Below are 27,320 nucleotides of genomic sequence, written 5' to 3'. Positions count from 1 at the left end.
CACCAATTGTTTTCATGATTCCCACTTTGTACTATAGTGGTAGATCTGGTACTGATAAGCCACATTCCTTCACATTTTTTTTATCGATTCTCTTTATATCCTTGACCTTTTGTTCTCCCTGATGAATTTAGTTGTTGTTTTTTCCCTAGATCTACAAAATAATTCTTTGGTAATTTGATAGGTATTACATTAAAAAAGTAAATTAATTTAGGTAGAATTGTTATTTTTATTTTATTAGCTCAGCCTGCCTATGAGCAATTAATATTTCTGCAATTGCTTAGATCTGTCTGTAGTTGTGTTGAAAGTGTTTTGAATTTGTGTTCATATAGTCCCTGAGTTTGTCTTGGCAGATAAACTCCCAAGTATTTTATATTGTCTTCAGCAATTGCACATGGAATTGTGCATCTCTTCCTCCTGGACTTTGTTGGTGATATATAGAAAAGCTGATGACTCATGTGGATTTATTTTATATCTTGCAACTTTACTAAAGTTGTGAATTATTTCAGTTAGTTTTTAATGCATTCTGTAAGTATACCATCATCTCATCTGCAAAGAGTGATGTTTTTGTTTCCTTGTTGGCTCTTCTGATTCCTTCCATTTCTTTTTTTTTTTTTTTTGTCTTATTGCTATAGCTAGCATTTTAGTACAATATGGAATAATAGTGGTGATAATGGACATATTTGCTTCACTCCTGATCATATTGGGAAAGCTTCTAGCTTATCTCCATTATGTATAGTGCTTATTCTTGGTTTTAGATAGATACTAGTTATCATTTTAAGGAAGTTTCCATTAATTCCTATGCTTTCTAGTGTTTTTAATTGGAATAGAAGTTGTATCTTGTTAAAGTCTTTTTCTGAATCTATTGAGAGAATCATATGGTTTTTGTTATTTTTTTATTGATATGGCCAATTGTGCTGATAATTTTTCTAATGTTGAATCCACCCTACATTCCTGTTATAAATCCCACTCAGTTATTGTATGATCCTTATGATATATTGCTTTAATCTTCTTGCTAAAAAACTTTAAAGTTTTTGTATGAATATTCATGAGGTAAATTGGCCTATAGTTTAACCCTCTGTTATTTTTCTCCCTGGATTAGGTACCAAAACCGTATTTGTGTCATAAAAGAAATTTGGTAAGACTCTTACTTATTTTTTCAAATAGTTTATATAGCATTGGGATTAATTGCTGCTTAAATATTTGGCAGAATTCACTTTTAAGTCCATCTGATCTGGGGACTTTTTTCTTAAGGAGCTCATTTATGCTTGTTCAGTTTCTTTTTCTAAGATAGATATTTAAGTATTCTATTTCCTCTTCTGTTAATCTGGGCAATTTATATTTTTTGTAAATATACATTCAATTCATTTAATTTGCCATTTTGGGTAGCATATAATTGGTGAAAATAACTCCTAATAATTGCTTTAATTTCACTTTCATTGGTAGTGCATTGACTGTTTTCATGTTTGATATTCATAATTTGGTTTTCTTCTAAAACTCAAATGAGTCAATATCTTATCTATTTTAATTATTTTTCATAACACCAGCTCCTACTTTTATTGGTTATTTCAATGTTTTTCCTCCTCTTTCAGTTTCATTAATCTCTACTTTGATTTTTTAGGCTTTCCATTTTGGTATTTAAATTGGGAATTCTTTATTTACCCTTTATCTAGCTTTTTTTAAGCTGCATGGCCAATTTATTGATCTGATTTCTCTCTCTTTTATTGATGTACATGTTCAGAGATATAAGTTTTCACCTAAGTACTTCTTTGACTGCATCCCACAAATTTTGGAATGTTGTCTCACCATCTTTCTCTTTAATGAAATTATTGATATTTTCTATGGTGTGTTCTTTGACTCTCATTCTTCAAGATTAGATTATTTAGTTTCCAATTAATTTTATTCTACACTTCCATGGCACTTTATTGAGTGCAATTTTATTGCACTATGGTCTGGGAAAGGATAACTTAATATTTTTGCATTTATTTGTGATCTTTCTATGCTTGTTATATAGTCAGTTTTTGTGAAAGTGACACATGAAGCCAAGAAAAAGGTATATTTCTTTCTAATCCCATTCAGTTTTCTCCCGAAATCTTCATATTTAACTTTTTAAAAATTCTATTAATCTCTTTACCTTCTTTCTTATTTATGGTTAGATTATTCTAGCCCTGAAAGTGGAAAGTTGTTTTCCCCCACTAGTATAATATTACTGTCTATTTCCTCCTGTAAAGGAAATTAACTTTAAAAATTTGGATGCTATGCTGTTTGGTGTATATTTGTCTAGTATTGATATTACTTCATTGCCTATGGTACCTTTTAGCAAGATTTATTTTCCGTGCTTATCTCTTTTAATTAGATCTACTTTTGCTTTTGCTTGGTCTGAAATCATGATTGCTACTACTCTTTGGCTTTGTTTTTTTCCTTCAGCTGAAGCATAATAGATTCTGCTCTAGCTCCTTATTTTAACTGTGTGTGTATTTCTGTTTCAAGTGTGTTTCTTGGAAACAATATATTGTTGCATTCTGGTTTCTAATCCAGTCTTCTATCCACTTCAGTTTTGGGGGTGAATTTTCCCATTCATATCCACAGTTACAATAACTAACTGTGCATTTCCTGCAATCATATTTTCTTCTGTTTACCCTCCCCTCTCTCTTTTTACCCTTTCCTTCCTCAGAAATCTGTTTTGTTTCTGACCACCGCCTTCTTTTACTCACCCTCCCTTTTATGACTCCCCTCCTCTTATCTTCTTCTCTGACTTCTATGTTAGGTAAGAGAGATTTCTATACCTAACTGAGTGTGTATGTATATTCTTCCCTCTTTGAACCAATTCATATTAGAGAAAGTTTTAAATGTTGCCCACCCCATCCCCATTTTCTACTACACTTTAAATGTTTTCCTTTGCACACCACTTTTATGTGTTGTAATCTTCTCCATTCTCTCTTTTCTGCCCTCTCCCAATGCCTCACTCTTTCTTATCCATCCATTATTTTTAAGATAATTTCAACATAATCAATTCACTCCCATGCCCTCTGTCTACTTGGAGTCCTTCTAACTGCTTTGGTAATGATAAAGTTGTTAGAAGTTACATGTATTATCTTTCCACATAGGAATGTAAACAGTTTTACCTTACTGAGTCCTTTATCATTTCTCTTTTATGTTTACCTTTTTGTGATTATCTTGAGTTTTATATTAAAAAGTCAGACTTTCTATTCAGATTCTGTCTTTTTGTGAAGAATTCTTTAAAGTCCTCTATTACATTAAATATCCACTTTTTCCTTGCAGGAATATGTTCAGTTTTGCTGACTAGATTATTCTTGTTTGTAATCTTGGCTACTTTGCCTTCCAGAATATCATATTCCAAGCCCTCTGCTTCTTCAACATGGTAGCTACTAAATCCAATATATCACGAATGTGGCTCCATGGAATTGAAATAGTTGCTTTCTGGTTCTTTGAAGTACTTTTTCTTTGACATGGGACTCTGGAATTTGACTTTAATATTCCTAGGAGTTTTCATTTGGGGATCTCTTTCAGTTTGTAATAGGGATTCTTTCAGTTCCTATTTTACCTTCTGGTTCTTGGATATTGGGGTCATTTTATTTTATAATTTCTTGAAATATGATATCTAGAATCTTTCTTTAATTGGGGGTCTCAGTTAATCCAATCATTTTAAAATTATCTATCCTTGATTTTTTTTCTAGGTCAGTTGTTTTTCTGATGACATATTTCACATTTTCTTTTAATTTTTTTTATTTTGTTTTATTGTATCTTAATGTCTTGTGGAATCATTAGCTTCCACTTACCAAATTCTACTTTTTAAGGATTAATTTTCTTCAGTGATTTTTTTGTATCTCTTTTTCCATTTAAACAATTCTGTTTTTTAAGGTTTTATTTTCTTCAGTATTTTTTTTTGGTGCCTCTTTTACCAAACTGTTCATTGTTTTTTCATCATTTTCTTCTTTCACTCTTATTTCTTTACCTAATTTTTCCTCTACCATTCTTATTTTATTTTATGTTTAAACTGAGCTCTTATAGAAATTCTTGTTTGTTTTGTATCCACATTACTTTTTTTTTTCCTTTGAGGCTTTGCTTGTAGTTGTTTTAACATTGTTGGTTCCTTCAGAGTGTGTTTTGATCTTCCTTGTGACCATAACTTTTTACAGCCACGTTTGTTCATTTTTCCATCCAATTTCTTGACTTCTTGATTTACCTTAAGATTGGGTTTTGTTCCTAGTGTGTAGTGGTCTCTGTCCCAAGCTTCAGATTTTTCATGCTGCTGTTTATGGAGCTAGTTCTGGGAGTCCATAACTTTTTGGTGCTTCTAACACAGCTTGATCCAAGGAGAGGTGTGGTCACTGCTCTCCTGGCCTATGATCTGGTCTTTACCCAGGAAGAGACCTTGATCCCCTGCAGCTGCAAGTGCTCCTTTTGTCCCTGAAACAGTGACTAGGGCCCCTTGGTGATCTCTTTATCTCCTATAGATTTAACTGTCAAGTATATGCAGATGTCTTTTGAATTGATATATTGTCCATTATTCCTCTCTTATACCTCTGACTACCTTCTGTACATTTCCAATGACTGCAGATATCCCACAAATTTAAACTTAAGATGTCTAGAATGTTATTTTCCCACCTCTCCTACCACAGAATTTCCTCTTTCCATGCTTTCCTATTTCCACAATATCACCCCTCTTCATAATCTCAGAGAGTAAATGGAAATGCCCCACCAGTAGATTCTTCCTGTAATACATTCTATACACCTTAAGAGAATGGCTCTTTGCCCCTCTCCCAGACCTGTTTGAAACCTCTGAGTTCTGCCTTGTGGTGGTTTCTGACTTGCTCAAAAAGACTTAAAGGCAGTTGGAATTGGCAGAGCCCAGTGCTGCCTTCCCTATTCACATGTTAATAAAGTTGGCTAACAGGATGAGCTGAGCACAGGGCTAAGGTTAAAGGGGAGTTTGAATGCAAAGCCACTATTCAGTACTCATAGACATGTACTCATACACATACAAATCGAACTTTGAATTCATGAATGCCAGTGAAGCACTCAAGCTGTCCATCTGTTTTTCCTCACTCTCTTTACATTTATATTTATCTACCGGGCTTTTGCTACCTCAGATTTCTCTAGAACCTACTGACATTAAATCTTTTTCACCTTGAAACTGCCTCATTCTGGGATCTAGAATTTAAATTCTGTTTTCCCAGCCTTGATAACCTAACCCACACTTTCAATGTTTGTCATTTTTTGTGTTTATTATTTACGCTTGAAGCAAGAGTGCATTCACTCTAAGGTATTTAGTTAATTTGTGATGTTTAGAATGATAACAATAACACTACTAATAATAGCTAGCATTATTATGTTCCAGGCACTGTGCTAAGCAGTGGGAGATAAATGCTATTATTATCTCCATTTTACATATGAGGAAACTGAAGCAGATAACAGTTGGATGATTTGCCCAACTAGGAAGTGTCTGATGCCAGATTTTTTTAGCTCATGTCTTCCTGACTCCAGTCCCAGCACTCTATCTACTGTGCCACCTAGAATCATTGAATGTTAGATGTGCTAGGGACCTTTGAATTGATTCATCTATTCCAACCTCCTCTTTTAATAGATGAAGAATTTTTGGGATGATTCAATCATTTTCAATCATGTTTGACTCTTCATTACCTAATTTGGGGTTTTCTTGGCAAAGACACTGACATGTCTTTGCCTTTTCCTTCTCCAGCCCATTTTATAAATGAGGAAACTGAGGCACGCGTGTTAAGTGACTTGCCCAGGGCCACACAGCTAGTGTCTGGGTCCAGATTTGAATTTATAAAGATGAGTCTTCCTGACTCCAGACTACTGTAGCACTGTATCTACAATGCCACTTAGATGCTCAGATGAAGAAACTGAGACTAAAAAGTCAGACAATTATTTGGAATGAATTAGGACTAGAGGACAAATCGCCCTTTGGGTGCTCTTTCCCTAACTCCTTCCTGCCTCTTCAAAAATAAATGATTTGGGCAAGACATGAACATCTCCATGTATCCAGGGTCAAAGAGTAGGGTATTATGACCATGACCATGGGTTAAACATAATAGGGGGTTATTGGAGAGTCTGGATCCTCCTCATCATGCCTGTATGACCACAGGATCGTAGAATAATAGGATTTGGACTTTCAGGGAGCATTAAAGAGAGATCATCTTGTCATAATCCTTCATTTTGCATATATTTCCTTTCATTACTTTGTACTTATTAAGTGCCTACAGTGTTTAGGGCTTGTTCAGGAGGAATACAAGTTTAATATAGGGCATGGATGGCTCCTGACCATCATAGACCTTATAGTCATACAGACATATAAGACACAAATAGAGGTAATTGTAATATATGATATTACATAAGTGAATTTTATTTTATTTTTTCATAAGACCTAGGATATCATGGATATAGGAAACTCCACAGAAGGAAACTCCAAACCAATGGAAATAGATTCCTTCTCTGAACTTTTTTTTTAGAAAGCAATCCTAGAAAATTAGGAAAAGAAAAAAATAATGTTATAAAAATGCCTGTTTTATTCCCTGAATTGAAAATAAAATAAATTTTTAAAAGAAAGAAAAAAGCAAGTAACCCGTGGCACCGAAACGCTAAACAACTAGCCCAAGGTCACAGAGTCAGTATGTGTCAGGAGGCTGGACTTGAACTCAGGTCTCCCTGATGGAGGCTACCCTATATCCTCTCCAGTGAACTAGAAAAATACAAAATAAAATGTTGTATGAGGTCAAAGGTAGGAAGCCATTTTTAAAACCAGAAGTAAGGGATTCCTTCAAAGTCTTCAATGGCAGACAGACTAAAATGTCCTCAACTTTCAGAATTGGGGGGGAGGACTGGAAATGGGTAGTTAAAAGTCTACCATCCACTCTGACAATAGACTCCACACAAGTCCTGCTTGAAGAAAAGTGCTGCTTAATCCAGGGCCAAAGGCAGTGAGTTGAACAACTGTTGACTCCACATATTCAATTCACTGTAATGTTTCCAAGAAATCAAGCAGCAGGCTTAAAAGAAATGAGGTTGGGGGCTTAGAGGAAAGTTAACAATTGATTCTCCTAACTGTTCCTTTTTTTATTGGGTTTTCATGGATGTGTGAGCTGGTGAGGAGCCTGAGGTGTTTGTTTATCATATGGAGAGCAGGTGTGGGGAGTGATCCTGAGTCAAGGCAAACTGTGCCAGTTGGTGAAAGTTTGCCAGACTAAGAAGGATTTTAAAAACATGGATTTACAGTGCTGGCTTGAACTCATTTACCTTAGCGAACACATCTTTTAAAATACATTCTCCCGTATGTTACAGACTCTGGCTTTGCCCAAATTATTCCCCTCCCTATTTGGGGAGAAGAAGGGGGCAAATTACTCCCAGCTGTCCTGCTGGGCAGAGGCTAACCCCAAGGGTGCCAACAGCTGCAACTACCAGCAGTATTTCCCAAGGGCACCACTTTCCCCTTGCCTTGCTGTTCTTTAAAGACAGGATTTGGAGAGTTTCTTTTAAGTCATTAGTTTGTCTATCCATTAGCAAAAGGGTTGCTCACACATACACAAAGCTGCTCTGGTGAGACAAAGGGTAACTCTCAGCCTGGGTTTTGTTTTTAACCAATAGAAGTTACTCAGAGTTAATGCATCCCCAGAAGGGTGTAAAATCGCCATGCATGGAAGATATTTAGACTGGGTTAAGTGCTCTGCTGAGATATGTGCATTTTAATCACAGCTCCTGAACACATCCATCACTCAGACATCTGAATGCTAAGAAGAAATCTGAAGCAACACAAAGTGAAATGAGTTACACCCACCAGAGGGGATAAGCAAATAGGCCAATATGAGGGCTTTCCAGTCTATCAGTCTGTCTGTATGACACCGTCTGTGTCTCACTTGCTTTCTCTCTATTTTTCTCTTTCCCCTTCTTGCCCCCTCTTCTTTTCTCTTCCTTGGTAGATCTGGGGTGGGGAGAAGGTAGAGAGAAGCTCACATTATCCTTGAAGACTGCTCTTGTCTTTTCCTGCTGATGACAATGAAGAACATAGGGGGTCTCACATTTGCTTTCAAAATGTCTGTCCAGATCTCCTGTATATAATTTTATAGTATGATCTGAGTCATAGCATCAGGTATAGCCATATAGACCATATTGGTCTAGACTCCCTGATTAGACCAATACCATGGGGATTGTACTTGTGCTATAGGAGGAAGGGCCCTGGGTTCAGAACCTTCCTATGAGAACCACCTTAGTGACCACAGGAAAGTCACTTAATCTTCCTAGGTTTCAGTTTCCTCATCTGTAAAATAAAGGGGTCAGATTAAATGGTCTTTGAGTTCCCTTGGAGTACTGAATCTAGGACCCTAAGAAGGTTTAAGATGGAAGCCAGTGGTTTATTTATAAGAATCCTAAAGAAATACCTTCCTCTATAGTTCACTCTCTATAGATATTATTGAATAATATATACCATATATATCATGAATAATGGCATTAAGTGAGTTCAGTTATATCCAGAACTAGATTTTTGCCCTTACTATATAATGTACTATCCTTACTGATTTGTGTCACTCAATTAAATGTTATGAGAATTTGGTAGACAGGACATGTCCAAGGTAATGGCATAATAGGAAAGAGACAGACCAGGATTCTGAGCACTTGGGTTTTAGTCCTGGTTCTTCTATTAACTACCTATGTGGCTTCAGGCAATTTACTTCATCTCGAGAGGCCTCAGCTATAAAATAATGAAACGGTAGGAACAGATATTCTTGAAGCAACTTTCTAGATCTGGAAGTCTATGATACTATGTAATTCTGTATTAGAACAGGGAGAAAAGGAGGCAAATTTTATATTAAAATTTTAAATTATAAAGTATTTTTTATTAACTTAATTTTTTCTGAGTTAAGATTTTCTTTATTCTTTGGGGGTCTTTGAGATTTTCCGTGAATTTATAGTCACTTTTTATCCAGTAAAATGAAGGTAAAGTATAAAACTTTCAAAATTAATGATTATAAAGTATCTTGAATAATTTTTAACTGATATTAAAACAGTAAGTTTGTTAGACATATGAAAGTATTTTCTGATGTTGAAAATTTTAATGTACTAAGTCATTCTCTAAGAAAGTTGAGTACATCTCCTTTGATGGATATCTTATCTAAACCATGGGTCATAGCGCTAAGAGAGCTGAAAGGGACTTAAGAGTCCATTGCCTCCACTCTTCTCATTTCACAAATGAGGTCCAAACAGATGAAGTGTCTTGTCCCGGGTTACACAGTAGGAAGAAGGAAGGGAAGGATTCAAACTCAGGTTTGCTAACTCCAAAACTAGTGGTCAATTATTAAGTGACAGAGAGGTCAAGTCCTGTAAGAGCAGAAAGGAGGAAAGAATGCCCAGTGGAATGGATAGTGACCCAGAAGTCAGAAGATGTAGTTTCTGGCTCTGGTTCTGCAAGTAACTAATCTACATAATTTTAGGTAAGCCATTTAAGTTTTCTGGCTCTTGGTTTTCTCAAATGGGAAAGGAGATAGGATAAGGTAGATGATCCCCAAGTTCTCTTCCAGATTCACGATTCTGAGATCATTGACTCCCAGGATATTCAAAGACTCACTCATGGAGGAATAGAATATGAACTGGGCCTTGAATGATGATTAGGTTTTAAACAGGTAGACAGAAGAAGGGAGTACATTCCAGGCAAGGGTAATAGGATGAATAAAGTCATGGAAAGAAATGAGCATAGATTGTTTATATCAAAATGAGACCAGTTTGGCTAAAATAGAGGGTGTAAGTTGGGAAGCAATGGGAATAAGAAGGTACAGATGGGATGAGACCAGATTTTGCAGAGTCTTGAGCACTTAGCAACAGAATTTATGTTTTCTGCAGAAAAATATAAAGAGCCATATAATTTTTTTTGGATGGGAGTGACATGATCAAAGTGATAATTTAGGGAGATGATAATTAGTGTATCGGTAAATTGAAAGAAAGATTGGAGCAGGGAGGAACTTAACTCCAAGAGGACAGATAAGTAGTTCTTAGAGCAATAAACACATGAGATGTCAGTGTAATGCCAAGCAAAGGCAATTTCCCAAGGTTCAAAATACCAGCATAGCTGCTCTCCATTTTATTCAGTGACAAATTAAGAACAGAGAAAATCAAAATATAGCATAATTCAAAATACAGCATTCACCAAGTGTAATTCAATAATTTCCAAGTACTATTCCACCCCTGGACATTACATTCATTTAGTCAATCACAAAGTCCCTCTTCTAAGTACTACTCCACCCCTAGGCAGTACATTCATTTAGTCAATCACAAAGCCCCTCTTCTCAAATGGAGATTAGTTTCCAATCATAAGCAAAGTACATTCATTTAGTCAGTCACAGAGCACAAAAAAGTCAAAAGTTTCCCACCTTTGGATCACAACTGAGTAGTCCATCTACCCCAGAGTTACAACAAGCTTAAGCACAGCATTTAATACCCAAAGAGAGGTCTTTTCTTCATCTTGATCCGAGGCAAGTTCTCAGCAATCTTTGTTCCTGGGGAGACAAAGCTTAGCAAGGCCACCAGATACATTGCTAGTGTCCTCATTAATTTATTCTTTGTCTGCAGAACAGTCCTAGGACCCCTGAAAACATTAGCAAAACCCTCTTCCAGGATTTCTGTAAACATACAACAAGAAAATCCTTTTTCAGGGCTTCTGAACCAACAGCAAGGTTCCAGAACCTCTGCAACAACAGTACTGGCCTTCACCAGTGGGTGCAATTCACTCTCTGTCTGCAGAACAGTCTCAGGACCCCTGAACCAATAGCAAGGTTCCAGGATCTCTGAAACAACAGCACTGTCCTTCACCAGTGGATGAATCTGGCAAAACAACATCAAAATAGACAGACAAAGTACCAGCATAACAGCCACGTCTCCTCATCCTTGGCAGCTCTGGGTGGCAGCTCTCAAAAGTCCTGGGCAGTTCGAACTGGCCCTCAGCAATCCTCTCCATCTCTGCCTCCACGATGCTGCTTCCAAAAAATTCTTTTGCCTCTCTCTCTGCTTGTGCCTCTCTAAATTCACGTCACCAGCTCCTCCCAGTTCAGCCCTCTCTTTTCATGTCAACAAGTCCATCCCACAAGTGGGATTCACAAGCTCTGGGTTTTAACACAATCAATCTGAAAACCAAGCCAATACAGGGTGATCTTTAAATTCCATTACTATTACAGTCAGCACTGAGAATGAAGAAGAAAGAATGTATAGGAGAGACGTCTGTAAGGGAATGCCTTAGCACTTCAAAAGGACTAGGTCCTGAGAGATGAAGTTGAGGGACACGTCAAAGATCCTAATATCATAGATTTACAACTGTATAAGATCTGTGAGGTCACTGAGTCCAGTGCTTTCATTTTACAGATGAGGAAGCAGACTCCAGGAGATTGAATTACCTGCCCAGGGTCACACAGCCAGTAATTATGTGAAGCAAGATTCCAGTTCAGGTCTTCCTGACTCTCCCAATCTAGCATTTCTATTCATTATGCCAAAATGTGAAGATTGTTTGATTCATAGAATGAAAATATCATTAAAGGGGCAGCTGGGTAATGCAGTGGATAGAGTTCTGGGCCTTAATAAGGTATGTGACCCTGGGTAAGTCATTTAACCCTGTTTGCCTCAGTTTCTTCAACTGTAAAAGTGAGCTGGAGAAGAAGACGGTGAGTCACTCCTGTATCTCTGCCAAGAAAATCCCAAATTGGGTCATGAAGACTCAGACATGACTGAAAACAACCAAATAGCAGCATTTTTAAGGGACAATACAGTTGGGAGGAAGAGCTGGTTTGAGGGAAAAGAAGATAATTTAGCTTTGGAAATGTGTTTGAAGTGATGATTACAAAAAAAAATGTTTAAATGCCCACCAGGCAACAAGAGCTTTATTGAGAGGCATATATGAAGTTCTGAATTTGGAAGTCTTCTATACAGGTGATGCTTGAAGCAATGAGAATGGATTGACTCTTCAAAGGGGAGATTCTAGAGGAAAATGTCAATGATGAAAGCATAGGGCCTGCCCAACAATACATAGCAACAATAGGAAAAGAGAAAAGGAAAATTCAAGTATATGAGAGAAGAACCAAAGAAAAGGGAAGAGGAGATGAGGAAAAGGCTAAAAGGAGGAATAGACGAATGGTTTCCACTGATTTATGCAGTGCTATAAGTAGTTCAAATTCACTTGTTTGACTCTAGTACTTCCTTCCTCAAACTTACAAGAAGACAGTATGTCATTGTATTAACTATCCAGTGAAGGAGCAGAATATCTGAGTTTGCCACAATCTGACACTCTGCTTACAGCACCAGCACAGTGGACTTTAGCACTTCTTTTTCTGGTGTAAAAAGTGGGAGGGAGGGAAAAGGGAGAGGGGATATACCTTCTGCAGCAACTTCAGTTTGATCCCATCCCTTCTGGCAGAGTTCAGAATTAATTTAAGTGATGAAATGTACTATTATGCGATATATTAAGCTATAAAGTCTAAAGTATTACACAGATCACTAACTCTCATTCCATCTAGACTCTCCCCCACATTCATGGATTTAAAGCCTTAGTATATTTTGAGTATATCCTTTGTTAAACTATGAAAAAGAAGGAAATAGGTCAACCACTCATATATGAAGGCACCCACCTCCAGCTACCTATTAAATATCCTCCCCCATGCTCTAAAGGATCTTTAGGTAAAGGCAGAGAACCACTGAATTCCAACTCAAAATTTACTAGTTGTGCTACCCTGGACAAATAAGTTCACTTCTCTGTGCTTGGGCTGAACTAGATAAACTCCTTTCCGACTCTAAAATCCATGATATGTGTACCAGTAGAGTGTATAAGGTCTCCATATCAGGACCATAGGCTATAAATAAGGGAAAACAGTAAAAGAAAGAATCTTTTCCTCCAAATTACTAACACAATGGAATTCATAAACTATTGAATATGTTTCAACTTGATATTAAAATGAAAGAAATTTGTCATACATAGGACAGAATTTTATGTTGATGATTATAATGTGCTAATCAACTTATCTAAGAAGCTGGTTCCTAAAAGATGTTTGCTAATTGATAGATTTATTGATTAATGAAAGGGATATTAATGCCTTACATTTGCATAGTGCTCACCTATTTTCAAAGTGTTGTCACATATGTATCCCTCAGCTCAAATTACATTTGTATGGGACTCTCTTCATTGGTAGAATTAATTGCTCAGTGCTCCATGACTGTGGGTTGGCAAGAGTTTGGGAGAAAAGATATTTCAGGTCTTGTGACTTTCAGCTTCAAGAGAAAGACCACATGTTAACAATTAATAAATAAATCTATTTATTTACAAATAGAAATCAGAAAAGTTTTACAGATGAGAATATACTAGACAATACACCGAGTGAATAAGTTCTTCCACTGGGAACAAAGATAGATCTCACATCAAACATGGAAGTCTCAGATTTTATTCAAGGGGAAAACTCTCAAAGACCCCATTAAGTTAGAACTAGGGATATGATCAAGGTGCCTTTTCTTCTACAGGTCAGCCTTTTCCCAGGCTTTTTCTCCCTTAAGGGACCACTTCCTGAAGAGAGGTGGCTTCTGTCTTGAAGCTGGAAGAAAGAAGAGCAGGATCTCTCTTCTCTTAAGCTCTCAACAACTCTGAACTTCACACAGTTGAGGAGCAATGAGTAATCAGTCTCCACCAAAGAAGAGTCCCATACAAATGGACTTTGAGCCAAGGGTTACTTAAATATTATCTCATTTTGTCCTCACAATTACCCAATGGAATTGGTAATTTAAGAATTGTTAACTTCATTTTGTGGATGATGAAAGTGAAATAAATATTAGAGATGATAAAAAAAAATGTTTGATATTACTTCACTAGAAAGAGGTAGAATTGGGCATAGAATGCAGGTTATGTGATTCCCAGTGCTCCATTCACTGTAATATGATGCCTTTCAGTCTTGCCCAATGAGTATCCATTCTCTGAGCAATCTACCTCCCAATGTAGTTGTGGGAATCAAATTAGATAATGTATAAATTTTACAAACCTTAAAGTGCTATATAAATGCTAGCTATTAATGTTATTAGCAAGTTGACTATAGAAAAGAAGGAAGGAAGGAGGGAAGAAAGGAAGGAAGGAAGGAAGGAAGGAAGGAAGGAAGGAAGGAAGAGAGAAAGGTGGTAGGAAAAAGATCCCTCAAACTTTTCTAAAATCTTGTCTAAGCTGAGCACTGATACAAGCTAAAAGAGACTTGTAAAAAAAAATTAATGTTATCGATCCACATAATGTTTTCCTGCTAGGGCTCTCCACGGGAACCATGTAACAGAGGTCACACACCTAAGATAATAGGTCAGGAACAGAAAAGTAAATGTGTCAATCCACAAATATTTTATTGATAATCATATCCATTTGAGTAAATAATACTCCCTAAGATTTTAACATAATGATCAGATTGCTTTTTAATTTTCACATCATCTCTTTCTCCTTATATTGCAGCAATACTAATTTTTAGGAATCAGATATAGTCAATTATGACATTACCAGCAGACTGGGATTTACTGGTTCATTACTAATACTTACTTGTTTAGCTCTAAGCTGGTTCTTGCCATTATGGCCCTCCCTTTACCAAAACCCTCTCCTCCTAGGATTCTTTATGGGAAGGCAAGAAGATAGTAAGTAGAAATGCCCTTTCCTCTATTCCAATAAGGGATTTTACAGTCAGCACTTTCTCCCAATATCAATTCAAGGGACTTTCTTGTCAGAATTTTCTTGTCCCTACTTCCCATAGAAGTAATTCTTTACAAAAACATTAGAATCTTATTCTGACCCAAAGGAAGTAAAGACATTATTGAGAAAATAAAATGAAGCAAATTAAGAGATAGAGGAAAACTGAGGAGAGAAAAGAAAGTACTTCTCAATTCACAAACAACAGATGGAAGCTAAGTATATTATTAATTGACAGGAGAGGAACATCAAAGACTTGTGCCAGCACCAAAAGAGAAGATGAAGATCTCTCCATGTCTTGAAAGGGAAAGAATCAAATAGTTCTAATGCACAATGCTGGCTTGTATACCTTGCATTCTGTTGTAGCTCAAAAAGAAAAAGACCGCTGCTCAATTTTTCCCTAGTTTTACTTTAAATAAAGCTGTTTAACAGTGCTCTAGGATGCATATGACTAAATTAAACTTAGAAAGATGTCTTAAGAGTGGTTCTCAATGAAACAATCAGAGGGTCCTTCATCTCTGGCCCAATGCCCATATTGAAAAGGAAACAGCTTTAAAAAAAATGAGCAAATACAATTAACTGAGCTTTGTCTGCTTTCCAAAGGATAGCTTTCCTGTTTTAGAATTCACCAGAGTGTTAGAAAGCTGGATGCATTCAGTCATAAATAATCAACAGACCATGCAGCTGCAGGGCAAAGAAATGGAGAATTTCTTAGAAATGTAACTACAGAACATGGGCTTTCCCCAGAACGATTTTAAAATGCTGATGAAATGAATCTACTTGGGGGACACTTGCCAAAATCCACCCTTGCAAAAGCAAGGAAACACGGTGTCTCTGGTCTGAGCAGAATCATGATTGTTCTTTGTCATGTCCTAATGGCCCTCTCTGTGGCCAGAACAGGTACACGTGAAACAAAATCTTTGTTAACTGGAAAATGTAATTGTTCTGGAGCCCTCAAGGTGTTAGATACGTATTTATTGCTTATGAGGGATAAGGTGAATTGACACTATTTTTTCTGATTCATTTCATCATGCTTTTAAACTTAAAATGAAATTATATTTTCATAAGCATAGACTTACCTGAAGATAAAAAAATATCCTATTACTCGCCAGCCTTACCCTGAGGAATATTTTTACCATCTTTCTGCCTGCCAGTGTTACTAAGCAATAGAACTAACCATAATAACACCTTACATGTGTACACCCTTTTATAGCTTAAAAAACCCCTTCATGTACTTTATCTCATTTTGATCCTCACAATAACCCTTGTGAAGCAGGCAGGAAAATTATGATTATCTCCATTCTAAACATGAGGAAAGTGTTCAGAGCAGTTAAGTGAATTGACCAAAGTCCCATAACTGGTGTATTAGGGTAATTGGAGAGCCCCTGGTCATTTTGATTTATTTCCCCAGTTAACATTATAGATTATGGAACCTAGACCTTTGATGGAAGGGCCACACATGGAGGTAGATGTGTGTTGTACTATCTGGTCGAAAAGGCACAGGGAACTCCTCTGATTTGTCTCTAGTGATTGAGGCTGCCTCCTGATAATAGGTTGACTAAGAATAAGTAGGAGACTGACCCTGGCCTATAAGAACAAGCTAAAAAATAACTCATCCCTTTTTCCTTCTTTCCCATAGACTGACTTAATCTTGAACTTCCAGAGATGGATGGGCAAGGTAGGGAGGGGTAAGGGTGAGGATGTTGGTTTGCTCTGCCCTCCACCAAAAGGAGCAAAACATGATGATCTGCAAGAGCACATAATTAATGGATGAATTCCTTGTGTTTGCCCAACTGAGTCTTAGAGGAGAGTTTCTGGATCTCTAATTGCTCTGCTTTTCTTGTTTATGTTTCCTGAGCCAGAGACTAGTGATCCTGAAAACAGACAATTCCAGCCTTAAGGGTTAAATGATGGATAATTCTGAGTTCAAGAGTCAGACACTGAGGGGCGGCCAGGTGGCTCAGTGAGTAAGAGCACCAGCTCCAGTGTTGGGATGACCTGGGGATCGAATCCGGGCTCAGACACTCAGCACCCACTCAGAAACACCTGGCCATGTAACCTTGAGCAAGTTACTTAACCTCAATTGCTTTAAAAAAAAAAAAGAGTCAGACACTGAGGCTTCAGAGGGAATAGATTTCTTTCAACGGCATGCTTTTTAAGAAGGGGAACAATATCCCCCATGGAGTGTTGCCTGTCTCTGAAGCACTCCAATTTGGACATGACCTGGACCTTGCCATCCCTCTATTATATTTCTCTGATTACTTGGATGGTATGGGGTAAAAAGTCAGTGGGGAATATTGGTTCATCAGTCTCGAAGAATTTCTTTACCTTCTAGGTGCTGGGTGGTAGGAGGCATCTAATGAACACAATAGGCTATTTGAATATTTTGTTTCTGTATATTTTCATAGGCTCCTGTGAATCCTTTATATTTGTGCATTTTCCCTGGTGGATGAAGGGATGGCTGTACCATAGCCAATACCCATATCATACATTGAGTACCTGTACGGGGTCTAGGAATCCTGTTAACCACATTTGAAGAAACCTAAATATTATCATCCACACTTTGGAAACCTGAACACAAGCCCTACCTACAACTTTTTCAGATTTACTCTGGACCAGGTACAATAAAGTGAGAGATATTGTAAAGTTCAAATGAGATAACAGATATAAAGCACTCAGAAAACCTTAAAGCATTATATAAATGCTGTTTTATCATGATTATTATGCTACAGTCTGATAATTATGTCATTCCCTGAGCCTTCTACTGTATCCCTGCTGAACTCAAGCAATATTTATGGAGCAGTATTGATGCATACGCCTTTACTGATAAAAGTTTAGCAATTTGCTCTCAAGGGGAGAAAATGTATGCAAAAACATTTTAAATTTATTCAGCATTATTAACACTTTCTTCAGTCTGGAAACAATCAACAAAACAATAAATCAAGACTTGATTTGTAGTGATTGTTGATTTCTGAGGGCGAGGCTTATTGGAGCTCTTTCCAGCAAACCCCTGAACAAAACAAAGGGATAAGGATTACCTTGGATGGTAGTGAGTGGTGGTCATTAGGATCAAACCTGGTGTGTGTCAACCCAGAGTTTTTGGTGGGACCCTGGGACAGAGAGCACACTAGGAAATCATAGAACTGGGACCTGAACCCAGATCTTCTGACTCCAACTTAACCAACAGACCACATGTAGAAATGTAAATGGACTCACAGTCCATTCAGTACAATCTCCTTTTACAGATGAGGAAATTGAGGGCTATAGAGGTTAAATGACTTGCTCAAGGTCACACAGGTAGTAAACATCAGTAGTAGGATTTGAATTCTTTGACTCTAGATGTTCTTAATCTGGGGTCTGAGAACTTTGTTTAGAAAATGTTTTGTGGACTTTTGATATCATTGGTTTCCTTAGTAAATCTGCATATTTTATTTTATTCAGTTAAAAATATTATTCTGAGAAAGGGTTCCATAGGATTCGTTGGAATGCCAAAGCAGTCCATGACACAGAAAAAGGTTAAGAAGTCTTGTGGTCTAGAGCAGGAACTCTCAGTATTGTACCATGATACATCCTAGGGTAGCAAATAGCATAATGGTTAGAGTGCTGGGCCTGGAATTAGCAAGACTCATCTTTCTGAGTTCAAATCTGGCCTCAAAGACTTACTAACTGTGTGACCCTGGGCAAGTCACTTAAACCTATTTGCCTCAGTTTCCTCATCTGTAAAATGAGCTGGAGAAGGAAATGGCAAACCACATCACTCTCTTTACCAAGAAAACATCAAATTGGGTCATGAGGAATAAGAAACCATTGAAATGACTGAGCAACAATATGATAGGTCCTGGAACAGAGGTTAGAGTGTTGGACCTTGATTCAGCAATATCTGAGTTCAAATGTGACCTCAGAAAGTTACTAGCTATGGGCAAGTTACTTATCCTCCATCTGTCTCAGCTTCTTCAACTGTAAAACTGGGACAATAATAGCACCTACCTCACAGAGTTGTTGAGGGAATCAAATAAAATAATGGGTAAAGTACTTAGCAAAGTTCTTGGCACATAGTAGGACCTAATAAATACTTGTACCCCTCCCCTTCCCTTCTTGTGCCAGGGCATTGTTTGAAATATGAAATGATATTATAGAAAAGAGTTCCCAAAGAAGCTGATTAATCACAGAAGTACTAGAGAGGACTTTTAATCTGACTGTAACTAAAAAGGGCATTTTAAAAGTGTTTCTTATATCTAAATTCAATTAGAATTGAAATATTAAGAAGACCTGGAAGAAAATGGTGACCTGGCAAGTTATTGACAAAAATATCCTCTGTTAACAGATTTGACTCTTTCCAGAAATTCTAAAAATAGTCTTAATTAATAAAGTTAGCATGTTCAAATGATACAATTTTCCACCTAATAATATTACCAGGGAATTTTTAACTAAGCAACCAGTCCAGCATTTATATGTATGCTTTATCATGAGCCAAATTCCTGTGGAAACATCAGGGTTTGAAAACATGTTTCATTTTGCTTCACATTCAGTATCATATGAGGAGGCAATAGTTGTCACAACTTCAGGAACAACTGTGACAATATAGCCTGGACCCTTACCTTGAGATTTGTTCTTTCTTCGCTGGTTTTTAGCAGAGTTTGGAGCAACCCTGCCTGCTCTCCTTTGAAATCTGAAGATAAATCATCAATCAGAAGTCGAGACTTTGGCCAAGGCAGGGTACTTAGAGAATGAGTAAATGTAACACTTTCAGCAGAGTAGAAGAAGGTGAAGGGAATATGGACTCAGAAATTGGCCAAGGTTCAGGGAAGGGGATGTTCAAATGGCAGGAAGCGAGCAGACTTTACCCTGTCTGTCCCATCCATCCCATTAAGAAACTCCCAAGAGCCCCATCTAAATCTCCTTCCCAAGCCTTCACCTTTCCTATTTCCTTCAAACCAGGCCATCTTCCATCTTTTCTCTGCAACTGTAACCTTTATTTTTAATAAGAGCAAGTAATAAGCCCTATGCACAACACATACCGTGTTTCCCCGATAATAAGACCTATCCCGAAAATAAGCCCTCCCCTTACTGTGTAAGATTCCTCTAAAATAAGCCCTCCCCCGAAAATAAGCCCTATTGAGATTGCTACTGTAGTGAAGGCGATCCCCTGTGCTACACGCTACATTATGGTACCCTCTATATGCACCGTCCACCCCCCACCCCCGTGAAACGCACGCCGCGCTCTGAGCTGCATCCAATCAGAGCTGCAGCAGTGAGCGCGTCATCCTGTTCTTTATTGAATTCATTATTGAATAAAGGTACATTTTTTTGTTCACATTTACCTGTTTATTAAAATTGCTGTCAATGTTCATTAAAATAAGCCCTCCCCGGAAAATAAGCCCTCTGGTGTTTTTCTGTCCAAAAAAAATAATAAGACAGTGTCTTATTATCGGGAAAACATGGTAGGAAGAAGCTTCTTTGGTGGAGGTGAAAATCATGGTACTCGGAATCCCATGGTTTAGGACGAATGACCTCTGAATTCCAACTCTGAGAGTCTATCTACCAAACCTCTATGTAAAACATTCTCCCTCCAATGGTGGGATTTATCTGAATTATTTCTTGTATTATATTCAAACTATGAATTACAAAGGTAATCTGAGGATGCTTCTCCCTGTGGGTGTCCCGGAATTGCAAGCCTATGATTCTGACACTGTAAAGTGGCATTCAGAGAGTAATACCATCTAGCTTCAGAGTAGAATAAGGGAGACATGGGTTCAAGGCTAAATCATTCTCTAAGCCTCTTTATATACAGGCAGGCATGTCTTGTGTATTTGGTTTGCACTGCATTGCTTTCCATTTATTTGCATAGTTTTTGTACTGGGTACAGGACCATATAGTCATAGATTTAAAGATGAAAGGGACCTTTCAGATGATGATATTCAGCACTCTTATTTTACAAATGCGGAAACTGAGGCCAAGAAATGCTAAATGACCTGGTTAGGATCTCACTGCTATTAAGTGCTTGAGGAAGAATTCTAACCCAGACCTCTCTACCTTCAAGTCTTTTGCTCAGTAGTGTTTCACTATTGCAGGCTGCCTAAAAACCAGTATATTATGTGTTTGTAGACTATAAAAGGATGCCTAGATGAATAGTCTAGTGAGTTTACCTCGTTGTTGTTCACTTGTGTCCAACTCTTCATGACCCTGTGAACCATATCACACCAATACTGTCCCTGAGGTTTTCTTGGCAAATATACTGGATTGGTTTGCTATTTCCTTCTCTAATTAAGCCTGACCAAAGCACATTTTAGGGAACTAAAGGAATGGAAAGATTTAATAGCAGAATAACTATTGATAATCCCTATTGGAAAGTTCAAGGATAATAGGAGAGTATCAGTAGGACTACATATGAGAAATACACTCATTTTAGAAAGAAAAAAAGAGAGTGTAGAGTATAGGCTGGTAATTTTGCCTTCAATTCCTGGCAAAATTCTAGAATTTATTATTTTTTAAAAATTATTTTTATTTTATTAAATATTTCACAGTTATATGTAAAAATTTAATAATCTTTTAAAAAAAATTTTGAGTTCCAAATTCTCTCCCTTCCTTCCACCCCTCCCCTTCATTGAGAAGGCAAGCAATTTGATATCAATTGTACATATGAAGTCACACAAAACATATTTCCCTTATTCATGTTTCAAAAGAAAACACAAACAAAATAAAACAATAAAATAAAGATTTTAAAAACTATGTCTCAAACTGCATTCAAAGTTCATCATTTCACCCTCTGGAGGTGGATAGTATTTTTCATCATGACAATTTTGAAATTGTCATGAATCATTTTCTGAATCAAAGTAGCTAAGCCTTTCTGTCGATCACACTTACAATATTTCTCTACTGTGTACAATGTTCTCTTGCTTCTGTTCATTTCATTTTGCATGAGTTCATGTAAGTCTTCCCTGGTTTTCTGAAACCATACTTTTTGTCATTTTTTATAGCCCAATAGTATTCCACTACAATCATATACCACAACTAGCTTAGCCATTCCTCAGTTGATGGGCATCTCCTTGATTTCCAATTCTTTGCTACCACAAAAAAAGAGCTGCTATAAATATTTTTGTAAAAATAGGACCTTTTCTGTTTTCCGTAATCTCTTTGGGATCCAGACCCAGTAGTGGTATTGCTGAGTTATAAGGTATGCATAGTTTTATAACCCTTTGGTCACAGTTTCAAATTGTTCTCCATAGTGACTAGACTCACAACTCTACTAACCATGCATTAGTGTTCCAATTTTTCTACATTTCCTTCAGCATTTTCCCTTTTTCTTTTATGTCATGTTAGCCAACCTAAGTATGAGGAAGTATCTCAGTCATTTTAATTTACATTTCTCTAATCAATAGTGATTTAGAGCATTTTTTCCTATGACTATTGATAGCTTTAATTTCATCTACTGAAAACTTCATGTTCATATCTCTTGACCATTTATCAACTGAGGAATGGCTCTTATTTTTATATATTTGGCACAGTTCCCTATACATTTGATAAATGAGACTTTTATTAGTGAAACTTGCTATAATTTTTCTCCACTTTCCCATTTTTCTTCCAATTTTAGTTGTATTTGCTTTGTGCAAAAGCTTTTCAATTTCATGTAATCAAAATTATTATTCTCTCTACCTCTTCTTTGGTCATAAACTCTTCCCATATCCATAGATCTGACAGATATAGTTTTCTATTTTCCCTCAAATTACTTTTGCTATCACCATTTATATCTAAATCATTTACCCATTTTGACCTTATCTAACTATTCAGTGTGAAATGTTGGCCTATGCCTATTTTCTGCCAAACTGCTTTTCAGTTTTCCCAGCAGTTTTTTTTGTCAAATATTGAGTTCTTACTCCAAAAGCTTGAATCTTTGGATCTATCAAACATTAGATTGCCATGTTTATTTATTACTGCATCTAATCTATTCCAATGAGCCACCACTCTATTTCTTAGACAGAACCAGATTATTCTGAATATTTGTAATATAGCTTGAAATCTAGAACTGCTAAGCTGCCTAACTTGACAAGGAAGAAGAAACAAAACAAAACAAAAAAGAGAGAGAAAGTAGTTTACTTCAGTCTGCACCTATCCACTGCACCATCTAGCTGCCCAGAATATGAAATAAGCATACATAAACTGTCATACATATACTACCACTCATATATACTACTAACAACACCCATTAGCAAGAGATAGAAAGAAAAATTCCATTTAAAACAACTGTAGAAAAAATATTTATAGAGAAACAGGACTTCCACGGGGCTCCAGCTTCCACCTCCCCCAATTCATGTAAAAGGGGCCTCTGAACAAACTTTGGAGCTAGAGAACCCACAAAATGACACAGAGAAGCTAAACTCCCACTGAGGACAGCCCAGCAGGCCAGCAGGAATAGGCCAGCTCAGCACTTTGGGAGCCAAGACCAGCCCCAGGAGAGCCAGAGGTTTTAGCTCCAGGGAAGGCCTGACCACCCACCAGCTGGAGGGATTTCAGATCACCAGCAGCTGTGGCAGATTCCAGAATTATCAACACATAGATGCTAAGGACAAAGTGAGAGGTTAGTGCAGTGTGGACTTTGGGATACAACAGTTGGGAGTGGGTTGGCCTTTGCCCCTGGGGCAAGAAGCTGCTGAGGCCCAGCAACCGAGCAGCCACCCCCACATGGCAGTTTCAGCTCCTGGCCTGCAGAGTGTAGGGGGACCAAGTGACCAGTCTGAGGGGTTTCTTGCTTTAACCTACTTGGATCTGGATTGTGGTCTAGAGTGGAGGTCCTAGGGGGTGCAACCAGCTTGTTAGAGTGTGTGGAGGCTTCAGAGAGGGCACCCAACTAATATCTTCGGCAGCTGAGAAAACCCCAGTGTTTGGGACGAAGCTCCCCTATCTGGTGGCAGAGTACTACTGTGGCAAAAAGCCCAGGGGTCAAGTGATGGAGTGGCAACATAAGCAGGCAAAGGAAGCAAAATAAACAGAGCAACCCAACTTTACACTCCTATTTTGGTGGCAAAAAGGATCAAAGCATGGAACAGGAGGAAGACAATGAAGTTAGAACTCCTGCACCAAAAGCTTCAAAGAAAAATACGAGCTGGTTACAGGCCATAGAGGACCTTAAGAAGCAAATGAGAGAAGTGGAGGAAAAATTGGGAAGAGAAATGAGAACGTTGCAAGAAAATTATGAAATGGGAGTCAACAGCCTGACTGAGGAAAATACCACCTTAAAAGGTAGACTAACTCAAATGGCAAAAGAGGATCAAAAAGGCAATGAGGAGAAGAATGCCTTAAAAAGCTGAATTTACCAGATGGAAAAAGAATCTCAAAAGCTCACTGAAGAGAATCATTCCTTCAGAATTAGATCGCAACAAATGGAAGCTAATGATGTTATGAGAAATCAAGATGCTGTTAAACAGATCCAAACAAACGAAAGAATATAAGGCAATGTGAAATATCTCATGGGAAGAACCACTGACCTGGAAAATAGATCCAGGAGAGATCATTTAAAAATTATTGGACTACCTGAAAGCCATGATCAAAGAAAGAACCTAGAAATCATCCTCCAAGAAATTCTCAAGGAAAACTGCCCTGGTGTTTTAGAACCAGAGGGCAAAATAGAGGTTGAAAGAATCCATTCAACTCCTAAAAACGATCCCAAAAAGAAAATTCCCAGGAATATTATAGCCAGGTTCCAGAGTTCCTAGATCAAGGAGGAAATATTACAAGCAGCCAGGAAAAAAACATTTGAATACTGTGGAAACACAATCAGGATAACACAAGATCTGTCAGCTTCTACACTGAGGGACCAAAGGGCTTGGAATATGATATTCCAGAGGTCAAAGAAGCTGGGATTAAAAACAACAATCAACTACCCAGCAAAACTGAGTATCATGTTTCAGGGGAAAATATGGTCATTCAGTGGAATAGAGGACTTTCAAGTATTCTTGATGAAAAAACCAGAGTTGAATAGAAAATTTGATATTCAGATATAAGAATCAAGATAAGCATGAGAAGGTAAACAGGGAAAAGAAATCAAAAGGAACTTATCAAAGTTTAACTATTTACATTCCTACATGAAAAAATGATAATTGTAACTGATGAAACTTTTCTCAGTAAGAAAATAGTTGAAGGGAATAGAAATATATATATTTATATGTGTGTGTGTGTGTCTATATAGGAGGGTATATGGGCATATGAATACATATGTGAATGTGTGTATATATGTTTACAGGTATACATAGATAGAGGGCACAGGTCCAATTTAGTAGGAAGGGATGATACTTAAAAGGTGAAATCAAGAGCTGAGAAAGGAATATAATGAGAGGAGGTGGAGAGAGAATGGGGTAAACTATCTCATTTAGAAGAGGCAAGGGAAAATGGTTACAATGGAGGGGAAGAACAGGAAGGCAAAAGGGAATGGGTTCACCTTATTCTCATTGAATTTGGCTCAGGGAAAGAATGACATACACACTAAATAGGGTATCTCACCCTACAGGAGAGTAGGGGGAAAGGGAATGAGAGGGGGATGATGGAAGGGAGGGCAGGCTGGGGGGGGGAGGGAAGTTGGAAGTACCCACTTTTGAAAAGAGACAGGATCAAAGTAGAGAATAGGACAAGTGGGAGGTGGGATAGGAGGGGGGGAAACATAATCAGTCTTTTACAATATATCTACTATGGTAATGTTTTACATAGCTACACATGTACAGCCTAAACGGAATTGCTTATCTTCCCAGTAAGGGTGGGTGACAAGGGAGGAAGGGAATGAATCTGGAATTCAAAGTTTTAAAATCAAATATATATATATATATATATATATATATATATATATATATATGTGTGTGTGTGTGTATATATACATATATACATATGTACTATTATTAATAATATTATAGTATTTTACATGTAATTGGGAAATAAGATATACAGGCACTGGGGCATAGAGATCCACCATGCCCTACTGGAAAAGTTGAAGGGGGTATGGGAGAAGATATGGGAACGAGCAGATTGGAGGAGGGGATATCCTATGGGACTGCTATTTTGGGGCGGTGGGTAGGGGAAAAATGGGGAGAAAATTTGTAACTCAAAATCTGGCGGAAATGAATGATGTAAATCAGAAGTTAATAAAGCATTTGAAAAAAATATTTATAGCAGCTCTTTTTGTGGTGGCAAAAAATTGGAAATCAAGGGGATGCCCATCAATTGGGGAATGGCTAAACAATTGTGGTATATGAATGTAATGGAATACTAGTATGCTATAAGAAATGAGGAACAGATGGTCTTCATAATAACCTGGAGAGACTTATATAAACTGAAGCTTAGTGAAGAGAGCAGAACCAGGAGAACATTGTACCTAATTATGGACACATCTTATCTGTGATAACTGACTTTGATAGACTGGGTTTATCTCAGCAATGCAAAGTTATGACAACTCCAAAGGAGTGATGGAAAAGGCCAGAGAAAGATTTATAGAGTCTCAATGCAGATTGAAATAAACTACTTGCTCTCTCTCTTTTTTGTTTTGTTTTGTTTCTTCTTCTTTTGTATTCATTCTATTGGTTATACTTCTTTAAAACTTGACTGAACTTTAATGTGAAGGTATACATAGAACCTATATAAGATTGCATGTCACCATGGGGGTGGGAGAGATGTTATGGGGGGAGAGAAAATTTGGAACTCAAAAATTGTGGAACTGAATGTTGTAAACTAATAGTTAATAATTTTTTTAAAAAATTAAAAACAACTATAGACAATACCAGGTATTATATGAACACATTTACAAAACACTTTTCATACAAATAAAGACAGATCTAAGTTATTGGAGAAATATTAATTGTTCATGGGTAGGCCAAGCCAATAATATTAAAAATTATACTCCTATGTAAGTTAATTTATCTATTCAGTGCCATACCAATCAAACTACCAAAGAATTATTTTATAGAACTAGAAAAAATAAGAACGAAATTCATTTGGAAGAACAAAAGGTCAACATCAAGGGAATCAATTAAAAAATGTCAAGTTAAGCATCCTAGGAGTCCTAGATTTCAAACTATATTAAGATTCCTTTGCCTATTTTTCAAATAATTTATACAGTATTAAAATTAATAGCTGCTTAAATGTTTGGCAAATTCACTTGTAAATTCATCTGGTCCTCAGAATTTTTCTTAGGGAGCTAATTTTTGACTCATTCAATTTTTTTTTCTAATGTAGGGTTTTCTAAGTACTTTCTTTTCTGTTAATCTGGGCAGTTTATATGTATTTTTTGTAATCATTCATTTCACTTAGATTGTCAGTTCTGCTGTCATATAATTGAGCAAAATAACTCCTGATAATTGCTTTAATTTCATCTTCATTGGTAGTGCATTCACCTTTTTCATTTTTATACTTGTAATTTACTTTTCTTCTTTTTTAAAAACTAAATTAACCAATGTTTTGTCTATTTTATTGGGTTTTCCCACAAAACCAGTTACTGGCTTTAGTAGTACAATTATTTTTTTTTTCACTTTCAATTTCATTAATCTCTCCTTTGATTTTCAGGATTTCCACATTTGTGATTAATTAGGGATTTTTAATTTCTTATTTTTCTAGGTTTTTATTGCATTTTTAA

At 37.0% G+C, this 27,320-nt stretch overlaps 1 long non-coding RNA gene across 1 annotated transcript in view; it reads left to right on the top strand.

The window, feature by feature from the left end:
- The first annotated feature begins 346 nt into the window (after positions 1-346).
- The window catches only part of LOC138176081 (uncharacterized), a 53,135-nt gene continuing 26,161 nt past the window's right edge, over positions 347-27,320 (top strand). Inside the window, exons 1-2 of the long non-coding RNA XR_011172157.1 lie at positions 347-525; positions 1,100-1,135. This is a non-coding gene — a long non-coding RNA (uncharacterized lncRNA). The remainder of the gene's footprint in view (positions 526-1,099; positions 1,136-27,320) is intronic.

Source organism: Petaurus breviceps, unplaced genomic scaffold (genome assembly GCF_028583685.1).
Source record: "Petaurus breviceps papuanus isolate PSGF00001 unplaced genomic scaffold, PetGlider_PUasm1.0 81, whole genome shotgun sequence".
Taxonomy (NCBI): Eukaryota; Metazoa; Chordata; class Mammalia; order Diprotodontia; family Petauridae; genus Petaurus; species Petaurus breviceps.
Note: the sequence above shows the minus strand (reverse complement) of the source record. Positions and strands in the feature narration are given on the sequence as shown.